The 15828-nt window shown below is 33.2% G+C and overlaps 2 long non-coding RNA genes across 27 annotated transcripts in view; one reads left to right on the top strand and one right to left on the bottom strand.

Moving 5' to 3' along the window:
- Positions 1-15828, bottom strand: part of LOC147845618 (uncharacterized) — a 349241-nt gene that overhangs the window by 43463 nt on the left and 289950 nt on the right. The window lies entirely within an intron of this gene.
- LOC147845619 (uncharacterized) overlaps positions 1-15828 on the top strand; it is a 388114-nt gene that overhangs the window by 186715 nt on the left and 185571 nt on the right. For 12 of the 26 annotated variants that reach the window (XR_015480733.1, XR_015480736.1, XR_015480735.1 and 9 more), the window contains 3 exons: positions 3514-3601; positions 5028-5119; positions 7025-7111. The exons of 2 other annotated variants lie outside the window; for them this stretch is intronic. This is a non-coding gene — a long non-coding RNA (uncharacterized LOC147845619). Of the gene's footprint in view, positions 1-3513; positions 3602-4564; positions 4847-5027; positions 5120-7024; positions 7112-8301; positions 9274-12040; positions 12096-12482; positions 13806-15828 lie in introns of those variants that run through there. 12 more of the 26 variants (XR_015480722.1, XR_015480723.1, XR_015480724.1 and 9 more) reach the window with 8 other exon arrangements.

The raw sequence follows: 15828 nt of genomic DNA, 5'->3' as shown, positions 1-15828 counted from the left end.
AATGCTTTATCACCCAAACAAAAGTGTTCTTTAGATTATCAAAATGTTCTTTGTACTATAAAATAGTGGTTAAAATATGTTTGTTTTGGGGTAAGGGGATATAATATGCAGTTTGTAAACAATTGAACTCTTTGTTTATGGGTATAGTGCCTATCTACAGGAGAAAAAAAAATAATCTTGTGAAAAATAAAACCTTTTGCTACTTAAGTTTTTTTTAAAACTGTTTCAGCATTAAGCTGACATTTCACACTGGAATTTTCTCTGTTTCGGTTTACAGTAAACCTCACCCACTTTAATTTGATTGGTCACATCAGTCTTTTTTGACAGAGAAACACTGTTAAATGGCAATTTGGCAATTTCTGACTTGTCACTTTAAGGTTCACTGTCCTGTATTCAAGCATAAAAGTCCAAAATGACTCCTAATACATTCTATCATAAATTCTGCTTACACTTAACACAAACCTACATTTTTACTTCCATCAAATATCAGCCCAGAAAGTGTGAGTGACGCCAGGATTGTATTTAATTGACTGGGGTGAGAATGGCCGCCTCATCAGTTTTCCTTTGAGGCAAGCGTTTCTAAAAGATTACCCTCTCTCTTTCACACCAATATTTTTGCGAAAGCGTTTCCTAACACATAAGCGAGTTAGCACATCGAATTTATTCCTCTGAGGTTCTGACACGGCCTTTTCAGCGCTCCTGTTAGCATCTCAAGGGCTTTTTTCACACCACTCAGCCACGTTATAAACAGCATTAGCGATGCAATTAAAATGAATCGTCCGGGTCATCGATGCTTCCGGTCCACATGAAGGCATGAGCAACCTGTAAAAGCATTCCTATTGGTCGAACCCTAAATGGATTCATTCAGAGTGAAATCCACCGGGAATGACCGCCATGTTTTTACAGAAAATGCCAACCTGTTGGAGTGCTAGAAATGTGTCTAAACTGCAAGTCTGGTGCATTTAAATGCATCTGTGCGGTGTGGAGGATGGCGAAAAGGGAGGAGAGAGGCTGCGGAATCAGTGAATGCTTCAGTTTATCTGCAGACTCTTTATCATTTTGATTTTTTCCAAGTGAGTGAAATTATTCACTATTCATAACCTTGGATTATGGAAAAAGGGAAAGAGGAGGAGGACGGCCCACTGTTGTTGGAAAAAAAATATTGGCTGGACAGTGAAACCCTTTCATGGCCCACTAACCTACTGCAGACAGATACTACTGTCTGTACAACTTTGTATGTGTGTGTGCGTTTTGTGGAACCAAAGGACAACCTCTTATTTAAGTCACAGACAACTTTGTCTCTGCAACTAATTGAATGTACAAAATCAATTTTATATGCATAGAAAGCTTATTAAATTCAAGTGACAAATAGCTATTCTGACTTGTACTTATAAGTCTACTAGATAATATATTCAAATGATATATTATGATGTTTTAAATGGCTGATAATGTCTTGTTGGCAAATGGGTAAAACCTAGTAGTGTAAACCCTATTTGTGAAGTATAGTCACTGGCCAATTTTTTAGGTACACCTGTCCAACTCCTCGTTAATGCAAATATCTACTAATCACATGGCAGCAAGTCAATGCATTTAGGTCCGTAGACATGGTCAGTATGATCTGCTGCAGTTCAAACTGAATAGAGAAGAAAGGTGATTTAAGTGACTTTGAACTTGGCATGGTTGTTGGTGCCAGACGGGTTGGACTTAGTATTTCAGAAACTGCTGATCTACTAGGATTTTCATGCATAACCATTTCAAGGGTTTGAAGAGAATGACCCGAAGAAAAAAAAATCTGTTGAGCGGCAGTTCTGTGGGCACAAATATCTTATTGATGCCAGAGGTCTGAGTAGAATGGCCAGAATGCTTCGAGCTAACAGAAAGGCAACAGTAACTTATATAACCACTCGTTACAACTGAGGTGTGCAGGAAAAGGTCAGGATAACACACCATGTCATAAAGCGCGGATCATCTCAAACTGGTTTCTTAAACATGACAATGAGTTCACTGTACTCAAATGGCCTGTACACTGTACAGAGTACTGTACTCTGACAGTCATCAGATCTAATTTCAAAAGAGTCCCTTTGGCATGTGGTGGAACGGGAGATTGGGATCATGGCTGTGCAGCTGACAAATCTGCAGCAGCTGCGTGATGCTACCAGGTCAATATGGACCAAAATTTCTGAGGAATATTTCCAGTACCTTGTTAAATCTATGCCCACGAAGGATTAAGGCAGTTCTGAAGTCAAAGGGGGGTCCAACCCGATACTAGTAAGGAGTATTTTAAATATGCCTGACAATTTGTTTTGGTATTAAAACTATTTAATCTGAATATTTTATGATAAAGTAAAATGTTTAAAAAGTTGTAATTTATTTCCAAAAAGTTATGCATGCTTGTGTTTATTTAGTTGTTTATTTATTATTTATTTACTATGCCTGGAAATGTTTTGGTATTAAAACAATGTTCACTGAATAATTTATTATATTTCTGCTGTAATTCATGATAATGTACACTATTATTTTAATATTTTTTGTTTGTGTATTTTGTTTGTTTTTATTTAGTTTAGTTATCTTTGTTTTTATTAACAACGTATTTAGTAACTGCTCTATCTTTTTCTTCAGCAAAAGCCATATGCAGCATTTTAATTAGTACATTTTTAGTTTTTATGTGCTTGTTCGTTTATTTAAACCTAAAATCAAAAAAAAAAAAAAATCACTATTTGTTTTGAAAACAGATTTTTGTTGATTGTGCCGATAAAAATTAATCTGCATGCAGTGCATGAGTTTGAACAATGGATTAGGAGCTTTATTGAATGTTTACTTGATAAAGTTCAACTTGGAGTCAAGGTACAAGCCAATTCACTCTCAAACATGTTCATAATCATTCATCTCTGTCAGCTGCCACATGTCTCGGTCTCATATATCTGAATCACTTTGTGTAAAGCATATACAATGTGCTGTTATGGTCATGAATTTTCAGTCAGACCTAAAATATTTTGTGTATAATGTCATTTCAACTTATTTATACACTTGTTAATGTTTACATACAAGAGCAAAGTAATTAAAAGTATCTGCAGTGTTAAAAAAATTACTTTTTATAATTTAAACTGTATCATAAAGGATTACTTTTTTCTGTTAGTCATAACTAAGTTAATCACATAACTTCAAGTTATACAAGCTGTTCTTTAAATATTAAGTAAAATTACTTAATTTGATAATATAAAGCAACAATTGCTGACACTTTAGTTTAATTAACAATTCACACATTTGCTACTGGCTTATTACCTGGCTATTGTTAATGTACAAGCACTTAAAGCATGATTTTATTTTACATCCCTATACCTAAACCCAAATACCTTACTAACTATTATTAATTAGTAGTTTATTGAGCTTAATGTGTTGTTAATAGTTTGCTAATAGTGTGAATTGACCCAACTGTTTTTACAGTGTATAAATTTGCTCCTTTTGCTTTTCTTTGTTTAATATTTTAATTATTATTCTTTCAAATTTGTATAGCATTTTATACCAGCACTTTGAGGATGAAGAAGGGAGGGACAGAGGAGCAAATAAAGGAGTGACACAGCAAAAGGAGGGGAAAAAAGAGGTATGATTCAGCTGCCAATCAAATCTTTGGAAGACTCGAGCTCCGCCCAATTCTCCAGGCATGAGTCATCAAACTCTAAACCTTACACAAACATGCAGACACATATTTTATACTTTCTAGCTAAAACCAACGTTTTATAAATGAGCCATAAAGAGACTACATTTTTTTAGATGCAAAAAGGTCACGGTCTGTTCAAGGAGGGCAATAATAATCCCATTAGTAATTTCTAAATATATATACAGTGAGGACACATACACACTAACCAGCCTAGACCTGCAACTGTTTTCCAACTATTAAACCTTAAAATGTTTTTCTTGAGGAAAATTATGTATTGATATGCTAAATTACTCGCATCAAGAATGTCCAGCATCATTAAGAAAATGGCAAATGCTTTTAAAATGTAAATTAAAATGCTTTTTTACAAATGTGATCTTTGTGTGAAGTTTTAGTTCTAGACAGGCGTCTGTTTTTTATGCATGACAATAAAATGGGTTCTTTCAAGCTAGATTCTCTAATACTAACTTGGATTTGTGGGATATAAGTTGTTCAGATAGCCTACTTCAAACCAGTTATTTAATTAATCCATTTATACATTATAGTTTTTGTTATCTGTAGCTAGTTAACTATATAATAATAATAACATAATATTATGACATAATATAAAATTAACAATGTTTTGTTTGTATACACACAATCTTTGTAACGTTTGATGTATTAGGTTGCTCATAATGCCTGATCATTCATTTCTAAGCTAAATGAATGTGTTCTTGTTAAATATGAAGAATCTTGATGTCTAATGAGGACTTCTCATGCAAATCTTTCCCTCTCATATTTGTTTTGATTCTCTTTGCACTTCCATAAATACAGATGATTTCTTACTCGAATCATTAATGAATACTCCAGTCGTTCGCCAAATGGAACTTTTCCAGATAGTTGCTCCTTTCCTGTTAATTCATCGCTCGCACTATTCATATTCCTTATTGGTCCACCTCTGACGCTGTAGCCAACCTGTGAGGAGCAATAGAAACAGATGTATTTTAGAGCGATGCAGTTCTCTCGAGTGACCAGTAGGGCGCACTGCAGCAAACAAGACCACAATCGGAGCCACTGCTTGTTTTTACTTTAACCGTTTCACTGCTGAGTGTTTGTTTTAAATGATTAAATTTCGAGTTATTTTGGGTTATTATCAAGTTTAATTCACAAATATCCGAACAGAGAGATTTAGTATTGTCTGATTTCTCTGAGGTAATCTCTAATACTTCATATTTTTTTTATTATTTGTCCGTTGTTTTTAAATGTTTGAACCTGCACCGTTGTGGTTAAATGAACGTTAACGTGTTTCTGTTATTATCAAAGCTCTTAAGCCGTAGTGACCGTTTTACTGGCATTAAATGACACTCAGAGACTGTTTGACTTGTCTTGTTAGGAAGTTGTAAAATGACAACAAACATCAAGGAGCCCCACTTGACCACCGGGGTGAGAGGATGGAGACTGTGGGTCACAGAAAGCCAGAGCAGGGTAAGCCTGTGCTAATCTTTGGATATAATACCCCACTGTTAGCATGCCTTATCTCAAGTATGTTGCTGATAATACTGAAGCCACCAAGACTAATTACAGGCAATGTATACCAGAACATCTCACCTCGTCTTAACTTCACATTAATTATAACTGATGATGGGTTGTGTCACCGCTGCAGTCCAGTCGTATTTGTTTCTGCCTTTAAGAGAAGAAATAGGACTGGTGATTAGCATGGCAAGACACTGTAGGTAAACAGGGTAAAACTAACTTATTGTTATGAGCATAATTCACTAGTTCATTGATTACATTCATATAATATTGTTTTTATAATATTTTTGTAATTATTAAAGATATGTGACCTTTGACCACAAACCAAGTTTTACATTGCATAGTTATATAAGCTAAATATCTTATATTAGTCAAAATTATTGATCTGTATTTTAAATAAAAAATACATAAAGTTAATATCATGTTCTATAAAGACATTTAATAAATTTCCTACTTTTAAATATAGCAAAACTAATATTTTGATTAGTACTGTGCATTGCTAAACATTTGATTTATACAGATATAAAGGCAATCAGATTTCAGCTTTTCAGTAGTTGCGTCTTGTCCAAATGATGTCCTAACCATGCATCAAGGGACAGCTTACTGTATTTATTCTGCATAAATCTCAAGTTCTATAAACTGGCTCATAAGAGGTTATGTGGTCCAGGGTCACAAATGCATTATTTTATTAAATATACTCTTATTTGCATACATTTCTAGCACAAAAAGTTGTCATATTGCATGTAATTGCATGTCATCTTTTTATCTGGACATTTATATGCGATCATATTACAGATTTTCTTTAGTTTTATCTTGTTCAGATGTTGTCCCAACCATACGTTAAGGGAAAGCATACTGTATTTATACAGGTGATGTATAAATCTCGACCTCCAAAAACTGACTCTCATAAGGTTATGTGGTCCAGGGTCACATATGCATTATTTCATTAAATATACTCTAATTGGCATACATTTCTAGCACAAAAAGTAGTCATATTGTGAGTAATAGCATGTCAGCAATAATTCTGAGGCAATTTCATGTATATCTTTTTATCAATAATTCAGAAAATGTAAACTTTTAAAAAAATGTTGCATATAATCAGGCAAATATGTGTGAATGTATCGCTCTGTAAAAACCTTCAAAAAACAAATTCCAATAAAACTGATATGTGGTATATACAAGCACTGCTAGAATGGAAATTTATTTTTCAATGCTGGAAAAAAAACATTGAGAAAAAAAAAAAATATATATATATATATAAAAAAGAAAGATAGTGAATTCTAATTTAAATCATGAGACACTGATTAATTGTGAAAAGGAAACTCTTCAAATTGTTTTGTGGATGTTTTGTTTACATTATAAAAACAGTTATTGAGAAACCGAGAAGCCCCAAAATGTCAAAATTGACAGGTGCATGAAAAACTGATTTTGCCTGTAGTACGACTCCTTAAAGCTCTAAGATCAGATCATACAGTATGTATGTCTAATTGAAGCTCAGTGTAAATGAGCAAATCAAGATCTTAATGCCTTTACAGCATTTGTAAAGAGTGCTGCAGAATTGAAAGTGAAATAAAACAGTAAAGGGGTTTATATATGCTTCAGGTTGTTTTGTTGAACATGGATCATTACTTTTGGACTCAATGCAAGACTGAAATAGAAACCGTTGCTGTAGTTTTTTTGCTATAAATTCTCGTACACTTGCATAATGTCCAAATAATTCAATGTTTTATCTCTATACCACAAGTTTCATGTGGCTCTAAGTTTCTTTTAATGACAGGGGTTGTGGGTTGAAGTAGACAGAAGTAATGGTTCTCATTAATAACAACCTCTTTCTTAAATCCCTTTTAATCTCTGAAGGGCAGCGTGCCAGAGGCTGGAGATGGTAGCAGGAATGCTAATGGAGCCATAACCACCACTAATACCTTTAACAGCATCCTGGCAGAGGTGAGATTAATTGTGCATGTGTTTGTTTTGAAAGTATAAGTAAGCTGTTTTTAGTTTTTCCTCAGTTACGAGTAATCCAATTTCTAAAAAGACCTAACCTGGAATTCCATTTTATTCCAAGTTGTTGATATTCTTAAATTTGCTGTAGTTTTGTAAATATCATTTAAAATATTTTAATAGTAGTAATGATTATCATCCTCATCATAACAATATTGGTGTCAATAATTTCTTCTTGTAAGCGACATAAGTCAAAAATATTATTGTTGTTGTTGTTTTGTATTATTACTATTATTATTGATATAATAATAATAATAATAACTATTAAAGTGATTAAAGTATACTGCAATATATAAACAAGTTTCAGTAAAAATTAATTAATAACATTCTTTTGCATAAATCATCTTAAATCCCTGCAATGGCATCATACCAGTGAATGGAAAAGCACCAAATAATAAATTTGATAATGATAATTTTAGTTGTAGTTATTATTACTATTATTAAAATGAATTACTATTATTAAAAAAGATAATTTTGATATACTCAAACCTGCAATGTTATTTAATCTGTCACATTCCTGAGATGTGAGTCCAGCTGTCCTGTGTTTTATAAATATCTTGCTTACTAATGTGCAGTGAAATGTGATTGGCTGCTATCAACACAGTGAACTTTTTCACTGATACTATTTAATCCCACTACCCAATAATCTACATACTGTTTGTCTCTTATGTATGCTTCGTTCATTTTCACCGCTGCTTGCTAATTCTTTATCAAGTAACAGCAATGCAGGAATTGACTTGATGGTTGGGAGGCTGCTATTTAAGTACTTCCGTTGGGAATACATGTACAGTATGCATTTTAATGGGACTTTTAAAATCTTAGACAAAAACAAGTTGTATTTTCAACTCTTAATTTTGAAACTTTACACTCTGTCTTATTGTTAAGTGTTTTGTTATTTTGTTGTGTAAAAGTATGAAAACATTAAAATACACTTTAATTAATAATACGTCTTTTTTTTATAGCACTTTCTCAATTTATGTCTGTAGATTTGAATAGCAATGGCATTTTATTAATGTTTTTTGCCTTCTTTTTTATTTTCAAAAAGATTTTCTTTATTCTGCGTTGATCCACAAAACTCTATCAGCTACATACTTACACTACTTCACAATTTTATTTGTGTTTTCAAATTATAGGGTGATGAAAAGAGATTTCCCAAATTCCCTCAGTAAGAAAAGCACTTTTACTCTACTGTAATGTGCCAAAAGAGAAACACGAAGAAACAATTTTTGAACCAGACTTCATCCATTGTCTAGATTTTTGAGCTGGAATTATTTGAAAATTAGTGCATATATAATATAATAAGGTCTTGTTTGCATATTTAAACATAACATTTTAAAAAACCTGTTCAATTAACTGTGGATGTGTGGTGATAGCTACTTTTTAAAAAAAAAAAAACTGTTTACCTGCAGTGTCCTGCCTTAAACACTTTTCTCAAAAAGTCACCTGAAGTTTTTTTTTTTAAAGAAAACTCTTTATCGGCTTTGGATTGATTGCATAGTCGAATGGTCATTGATAGCCTTTTTGAGTGTTTGCATTTCTTAGCCTTAGCAAACGCAAAGCAATGGTTAGGCCTTGTCTCTCCCCCTTCTTTTTTCCCTATTTCAAACAAGCTTTTAAAGCAAACAGCTCAGACGATATCATCAGTATTTTCAAGCTATTATTCAGCTGTTATCTTGCTCTTGATTAGTTGAGAAATGAGTTATGTCCTCGCTGCATAAACAACTGTCTGGGAGTTCCCAAAGTCATCCCTCATCTCGAGGGAAGGAGGAGCTCTGGAGCAAAGGGGCCCCGGGGCCTAGGGATTTGGACAGACTGACTGGGGGGCCATGGAGGAGTTCAATACAGTCATGAGTTTGACTCTTCCAAGATCATAGCAGCAGTGTGCAGAGTGTGGACTTATTGCCAAACTACATTCCTGTCATATACAGAGGCTATTTTAAGAAACAGTTTGCAGTTCATCAGCACCAAACAGTGTTTTTTTTTTTTTTTACTTTTAAATGCTGCAGTATTATAGCTATTGGTATGGTTATCAATATTATGACTTAAGCTACATCATCTTAAAAATGTTTTGCACTTACTCTTGTGGACAAAATAAATACTTGTTATAGAGGGAAAGTTTTTTTTTTTTTTTAAAGAGTGTGTTTATCTGTGCAGCAATATTTCTTTAATAAATATTTATATATAAAGACACAAGTTAATAATATAATGTATTATAATAAATTACTACTTTGTATAAAATAATTATTATTTATTAAATACAAAATACTTCATAGAAACATTATTATAATACTACATAATATTATCCGTTTGCGCTTCTTTAAAAATTATTTTTAGAAAATTTTAGCTTAGTTATGATAAACTATAAATCATTTCTTAGGTTGGTTATCCCTATATCAAAGGAGAAAATTAAATTTGTACTTACTTTAAAGTCTTTCTTAGGCAATCTACCATCCTATCTTTCTAATTTGCTTACAGTTTACATAAATCACCCACTCTAGATTTGGTTCATGTATTCTGTTTACAGTCCCAAGGGTATTGTCAGAACTTGGCAATTGTGCTTTTTTCTTTTATGCTCCTATGGCTTGGAATGATCTGCAAAACCAGCTTAACCTTGACACACTTCCGACTCTTAAGAACTTTTAAATATCTTCTGTACAAAGTCTTAAAGGATACTATGTTGATATTATTGTTTTTTTTGATCTGACCATTTTTATGAAGGGCCACTTTGTGGTATTGTTCTCTCTGATTTTTGTGTGCAACTTGAACAGGTCTCACTGTCTCATGGTGATGTTCTAGCTAAATAATAATAATAATAATAATAATAATAATATTGATAATTTATGGTGGTAAATTAAGCTAAAAATATTTTGTTAGTTATTAAGTTTTTTTTAATAAATAAATTAGATTTTTTCTATTATTCAAGATTTTTTGTTGTTTTTGCATTTAAGCAGATCTGAGATCTTAGCAAGAAGATCCATCAGAGATTGGCTTGTTAATGTTTTTGTGTAGTAATGCAAATGCTGATTTTTAAATGGCTTTTAGCCCCATGGTAGCATTGCAAGGAGGTCCTGGTATCCCCCCGGCAGACAGTGTTGACACAAAAAACAAGCCAAAGTGATTTAGGATCGTCTGGCTATAAAATCTTCTACTGACAGTTATGAGTCCAATGAAAATAAAAGGTGTCCTGGAGCAGTGCCGCACAGTAAGTCAGTGTTTTGACTTGGAGAGCATTCAGAAAGCTTCGAATACGGCTCTTCAGCTCTTTCCATGCTTTTATAAATGATTAGAAACAGACTAGTCTGTAATTTAGCATTCAGAAAACTGAAACTGCACTCTGAATGCATTTTCATTCATCTTGTTTTGCCACATTGGGATGCATAAAAAATGAACTGAAGCATTTTTGCCATTGCATGTCAGAAAAATCAGTAACACTGAACCCAATAATAACCACAAATAATTTTAATTTGTGAGTTCAGTGTGACTGATTTTCTGGCATGACAAAACAGTTTTCTGAATGCTAAATGTCAGGCTTCAGTTTTTTTTTTGTCATTTATAGCAATTAAATAATTGTAAAGCATCCGTAATAAAAGTATAGTTATTAAAGTATTTGCACTATTTGCAGTTTTTCACTTATTATTATTATTATTATTATTATTATTATTATTATTATTATTATTAGTTTGCCCATTATTAGATTGTGTTACATTAAAACCATTTTCTCTATTGCATGTCAGAAAGTCAGTAGCACTGACTCCACATTTGACCCCAGACAAAATGAACTTGCGATCCTTTGGCCTGCGGGGGCAGTGTGGGACAGACAGAGAGCTCATAACAGGACCCCAGGGAGACCTCACTGCCTCCAGCTGATCACTAATCAGATTCCCATCCTCCATGTTTAGTCACTGGTGCTGTAGGGCTCATGCAAAGACTGATCTGAGACCTGCTGTCCATGAGACTAAGACTCAATCAGCCTTTAGAACATGAAATGGTGCTTTTTGTTAGGAGATATAAATTTAAAGACAAACAGGTACAATTGAAATTACTTATGAGTTTAAAGTTGTATGGGTGTTTAAGGCAAGTTAAGTGTAACCACATACGTTAAAGAAATGTTAATTCATTAATTGTTTTTTTTAACTAAGTTTAATTTTAATCAACAAAAAGTGGGGAAAAAAGTGTGCAAATGTTGTAAGACCTTAGAAATGCACATCTCCCCTCCCCCTTTTTTTCCTAGTCATATTCAAGTAGTTTGTAATAAATATACTTATAATTACATATTATTTTTTTATGTTAAAATGACATCCATTTGAAAGGATTAATAATGAATACCTTTAGATTGAATTTATGTAGAAGTTTTTTTTTGTAATTTGTGTGTACTTAATTTTTAAAAGAATATATATAAAATGGAGTTAAAACAGTAATATATTGTAAAACATTGTAACATTGAAAACTTAAAATCTATTTTCACATTCAATTAGCAAAATTATTTTATTGCTGGTTGTTGTAAAAAAATAGACTAGTAACATTTCCACTGTTATATATTACAAACACTGACCCTACATTTGACTTAAAATTGGCTAAATTAACTTATTTATTTAATAGGCACAATTAACTAGCTTTAACTTGGTACTTAGTAATATAGTCCACCTAATATAATCGTGGATTCCTTTAAAGATGTAATTCAATTATCTCATGTTATGTACCGTATCTACGATACATCGTTTCAAAGTAGCATTACTGAGAATGTTAGTGACTTATTGCTATCTAAATGCAACAGTTTACTGTTTTCTGATTTAAATATATTGTTATTCTGTAAACAATATATATGTGGTGTACAAACTCTAATTTCTGGTAATCATCTTTTTTTTCCCTCAGCATATCAGAGTAACTCTGAATTTCAACATGATCTTGTCAAAGAGCATGAAAAAAGGTAACAGAGATATTGCTATGGATTTTCATAGTTAGAAAAAAAAACAGAAATAGTTTTGGGCAGAAAAGTTTTAATATATTTGTATTTTTTCAAATTATATTTTTAAAACTCGTATTAGGAGCTGTAAAGTTTAACACAATCAACTTCATATAATAATTTGAGTTTACTTAACTCTTTTCCATTGAGTATAGTAAACTACCTTTAATTTTTGAGTTTGAAGGAACTTCATTTTACCGTTCAGTTTTACTCTTGCTCATCATTCCTTTGCGTTAACTATAAAACTCAAGAGAGATGAATGTAGTCAGTGTGTGTTATATTTAGCTGTGGACGGGAATTGCAGACATTCCCACATGCTATCAGTACATATTTGCCATTTTCTCCCACTAGTGTTTCTTCCACTGAGGTATTTTGTTCCTCCGCTGGATAAATCCCTGTCACTGCACCGTTAGCGAATGAAATGGGACTTCCATGTGTAAAGCTAGCAAAGATGAGTCCGCTCTGATGCTGATGATTAACGATGTGGCCAGTGCCGATTCTAAGCGGGACGCTTGCATCCTCCCCCGGGCATGATCTCACTGAAAGGTATCTGAAAAAAAAAAAATCTCTAATGAAAACATCAAGTCCTTTCCACATTTCAGCAAGTTATGCTCATGTAGTTACCCGGAGGGATATTGCGGCTTTGGAAACAAGAGACAAAATGAAGGCAAAGAATAAAGAAGGGCAGTGAAAGAGAAAACCCCATAGAATGGGCTCGGAGCTTTGGGCCAGCACTGGGTGGTCTGGCTGAAACCGTCCTTGGGCTTCTGCGTTAGTGGATACTGGGATGCATTTTTTTTATATGGAAGAGCATAAACGCTGCTGTCAGTTGTGAGATGGCCTTCCCTCTGCGTTTCCCCACTGCCTGCTTGTGAACCATTACAAATGTGTGCTGTCGTAATGTTAGATAAACCATCTTTCAGCAATATGTTATCTGGTTTGACCACATTCTGTCTGTTTGGAAAGTAGCGGCATTTTATCAAGGCACTGAAGGAAATATCTTTGTTTGTTTGATGGGTGTGCAGTGTTGCTTTCCATGTCATCCCTGATAAATCTCACAGATTTCTTATGTTCATGAGGCCCGTCGGCCACTAGGGGCAGAAGACACTGCTGATGTGTGCTGCTGCTCATAAAGCACATGCTTGGATAATAGTTCTGAAATCAAGCAGATCTAAAACTATAAACTAACCATGAAGAGTTTTTAAATGTATATTCTATGTTCAATGCAATGTTAGTTCAATTAATCATGCCATTTTGGAACACTTTTACATCATATATTAATTTTGACTTGCAGACAAACAGCAATTTGTCATTCATTTCAATAGAATTCATTGTGCTGATCTTTGAAAATCAAATGCAAAATGCATGTAAAATGTTGAGTACAGCTATACAACTCAAATAATACAACAGCTTAATTATAATTATTTAGCTTAAATTCTCTAAAATGTGGCTTATTTTCACTTTTTATTGTAGGTGACCATTGATCATGTCAAATTTTAGATGCTTAACATTATGGTCTAATGGTGTTGATTAAGCCTTAAGCCTGAACATTTCTAAAATATACTTAAATGTATCATATAAATATTTATACATATTTTTTTCAAGAAATAAGTTGTACTGCTGTCAAGGACCACATAAATGTTGTCATGTCATTGGTCCATGAACATTTCCTGATTGATATCAAACTGTTTCATAACTTTAACAAGAGTAAATTTTACTCATAACTTAATGTTAAAACAGCTTTCATAACAATATTTATACAGCTCTTTTTGGATTCTCGGAAGCTATAGAAATAAAAAAAGGTTAAACAGGAAATATGTTAAACCGTTGTTTTTGTTTACATCTCTCAAAATAGTTAAATTAATTGCATATTAGGGCTGCGTATATTTGATTATAAAGTGCGGTTAAAATCAGCTTCATGTTATATCTTACTGAAACTGTACCAAACAACATATTTTCACTTTTCATTTGGACTGATTTTTTTTTTATGAATCTAATTTATTTTTGTGATAAATATTTTGGTTAAATATTATACTTATCAGTGCTGCAATTGGGGGACATTTATGGTAAAAACAAATGCAATATTCTCAAACAATGTAAAAAAAATGTTATAATTGTAGAATAATTGTAAAGAGTACAATAGCAATGTAAACTTTTATATTTTAAAACTGTAAGGAAACCAATGACGCAAGAAATCAACCAATAGATCCAACATTTCATTTCTAGAAGGTTATTTTAACCACACTACTAAAGTGTTTTGTGAATTGAACTTATACTGCATACAGTATATAATTCTTTTACTGTAAAATTACAATGGATGTTACGGTGACGGTTCGATCGCCTCACAGCAAGAAGGTTGCTGGTTTGAGCCCAGGCGGGGTCAGTTGGCATTTCTGTGTGGAGTTCATGTTCTTCCTGTGTTCACGTGGGTTTCCTCTGGGTGCTCCAGTTTCCCCCACAGTCCAAAGACATGTGCTATATGTGAATTGAATAAGCTAAACTGGCCGTAGTGTACAGTATGTGTGTGGGAATGGAAGAGTCTATGGGTATTTCCCAGTGTTGTGTTGCTTGCTGGCATTCTCTACGTAAAACATATGCTAGATAAGTTGGGGGTTCATTCCGCCGTGGCGACCCCTGATTAATAAAGTGACTAAGCTAAAAAAAAATTAATGAATGTAAATTTACAGTAAATATCCAGTTAGATTTATAGGTTTTCAATGTACAGTGCTCAGTATATATGAGTACACTCTTAAAAATATATCATAACTTAGGAAGCTATACAATATTATACTTGTGCATATACATGAAATTAGTCTGCTCTGGAGCCAAATCTGGAGCTTATCTAACAAAATAACTTGCAAGACGGTTCAAAAACTAACACAGCTAAATTTATATGTTATAGAAAAATATTATTTTATATTTTTTTATTTAGTTGAAATTTTACAGGTTGTAAATTGTTTTTACAGTATTTTTCTTGAATTTAATTGTATTATCTTTCAATTTCTAAATATGTTTGGTGACTAAAATATTATTTGAATAAATATATCTGTTTAATAAATCTATTTTGTTTAAATGCACCAAAATACATTGCCTATTCACTAAGAAATGGTTAAATATATTCATTTTCAAAATGAAGAAACATTACATGCTTCATTGTAAAGTGTCACCTGGTTGTCTTACCAATCTAACATATACAAAGTGTGTGCCAACCTTTTGCATACACAGTTAATTTTCTTTCAGTACGGTCTTTTATTGTCAGCTACCGTATACGTTCATGACGCTCTTATTGCAAAGCCTGACTGGCAGGTTTTAAAAGCAGCTCCAGAAAATAAACAGTAACCAAGCATTGATTTGTCGCTTCTTGCCAGATCATGCTGCCATCACCATGCTTATACTGAAGCTTCAGGCGTTGCAAGTCTGCCCGTCGCAGAGGTAACATGCTTTTGAGTGGCACTGGGGTAGTTAATCCAACCAAACGTGGCGTGCAATAATCATCTTGGATTTATCCCAGTCGTTTTTCTAAGACTCTGTGGTTTGGCGCGACTCTGTCAGGGAGGTCAACAGGCACTTGTACCCTGTCATTATTCGGTGGTTGACAGACATACAGTGAAAGAAAAGACTGATTGAATGAAAAAAAAGAGAAAAAAAGCACTGAGGAATGAAACGCCCTGGATAAATAAAGGGATGGTGTTTGGAG

The sequence above is a fragment of the Danio rerio genome, chromosome 3 (genome assembly GCF_052040795.2).
Source record: "Danio rerio strain M-AB ecotype USA chromosome 3, GRCz13ab, whole genome shotgun sequence".
NCBI lineage: Eukaryota > Metazoa > Chordata > Actinopteri > Cypriniformes > Danionidae > Danio > Danio rerio.
Note: the sequence above shows the minus strand (reverse complement) of the source record. Positions and strands in the feature narration are given on the sequence as shown.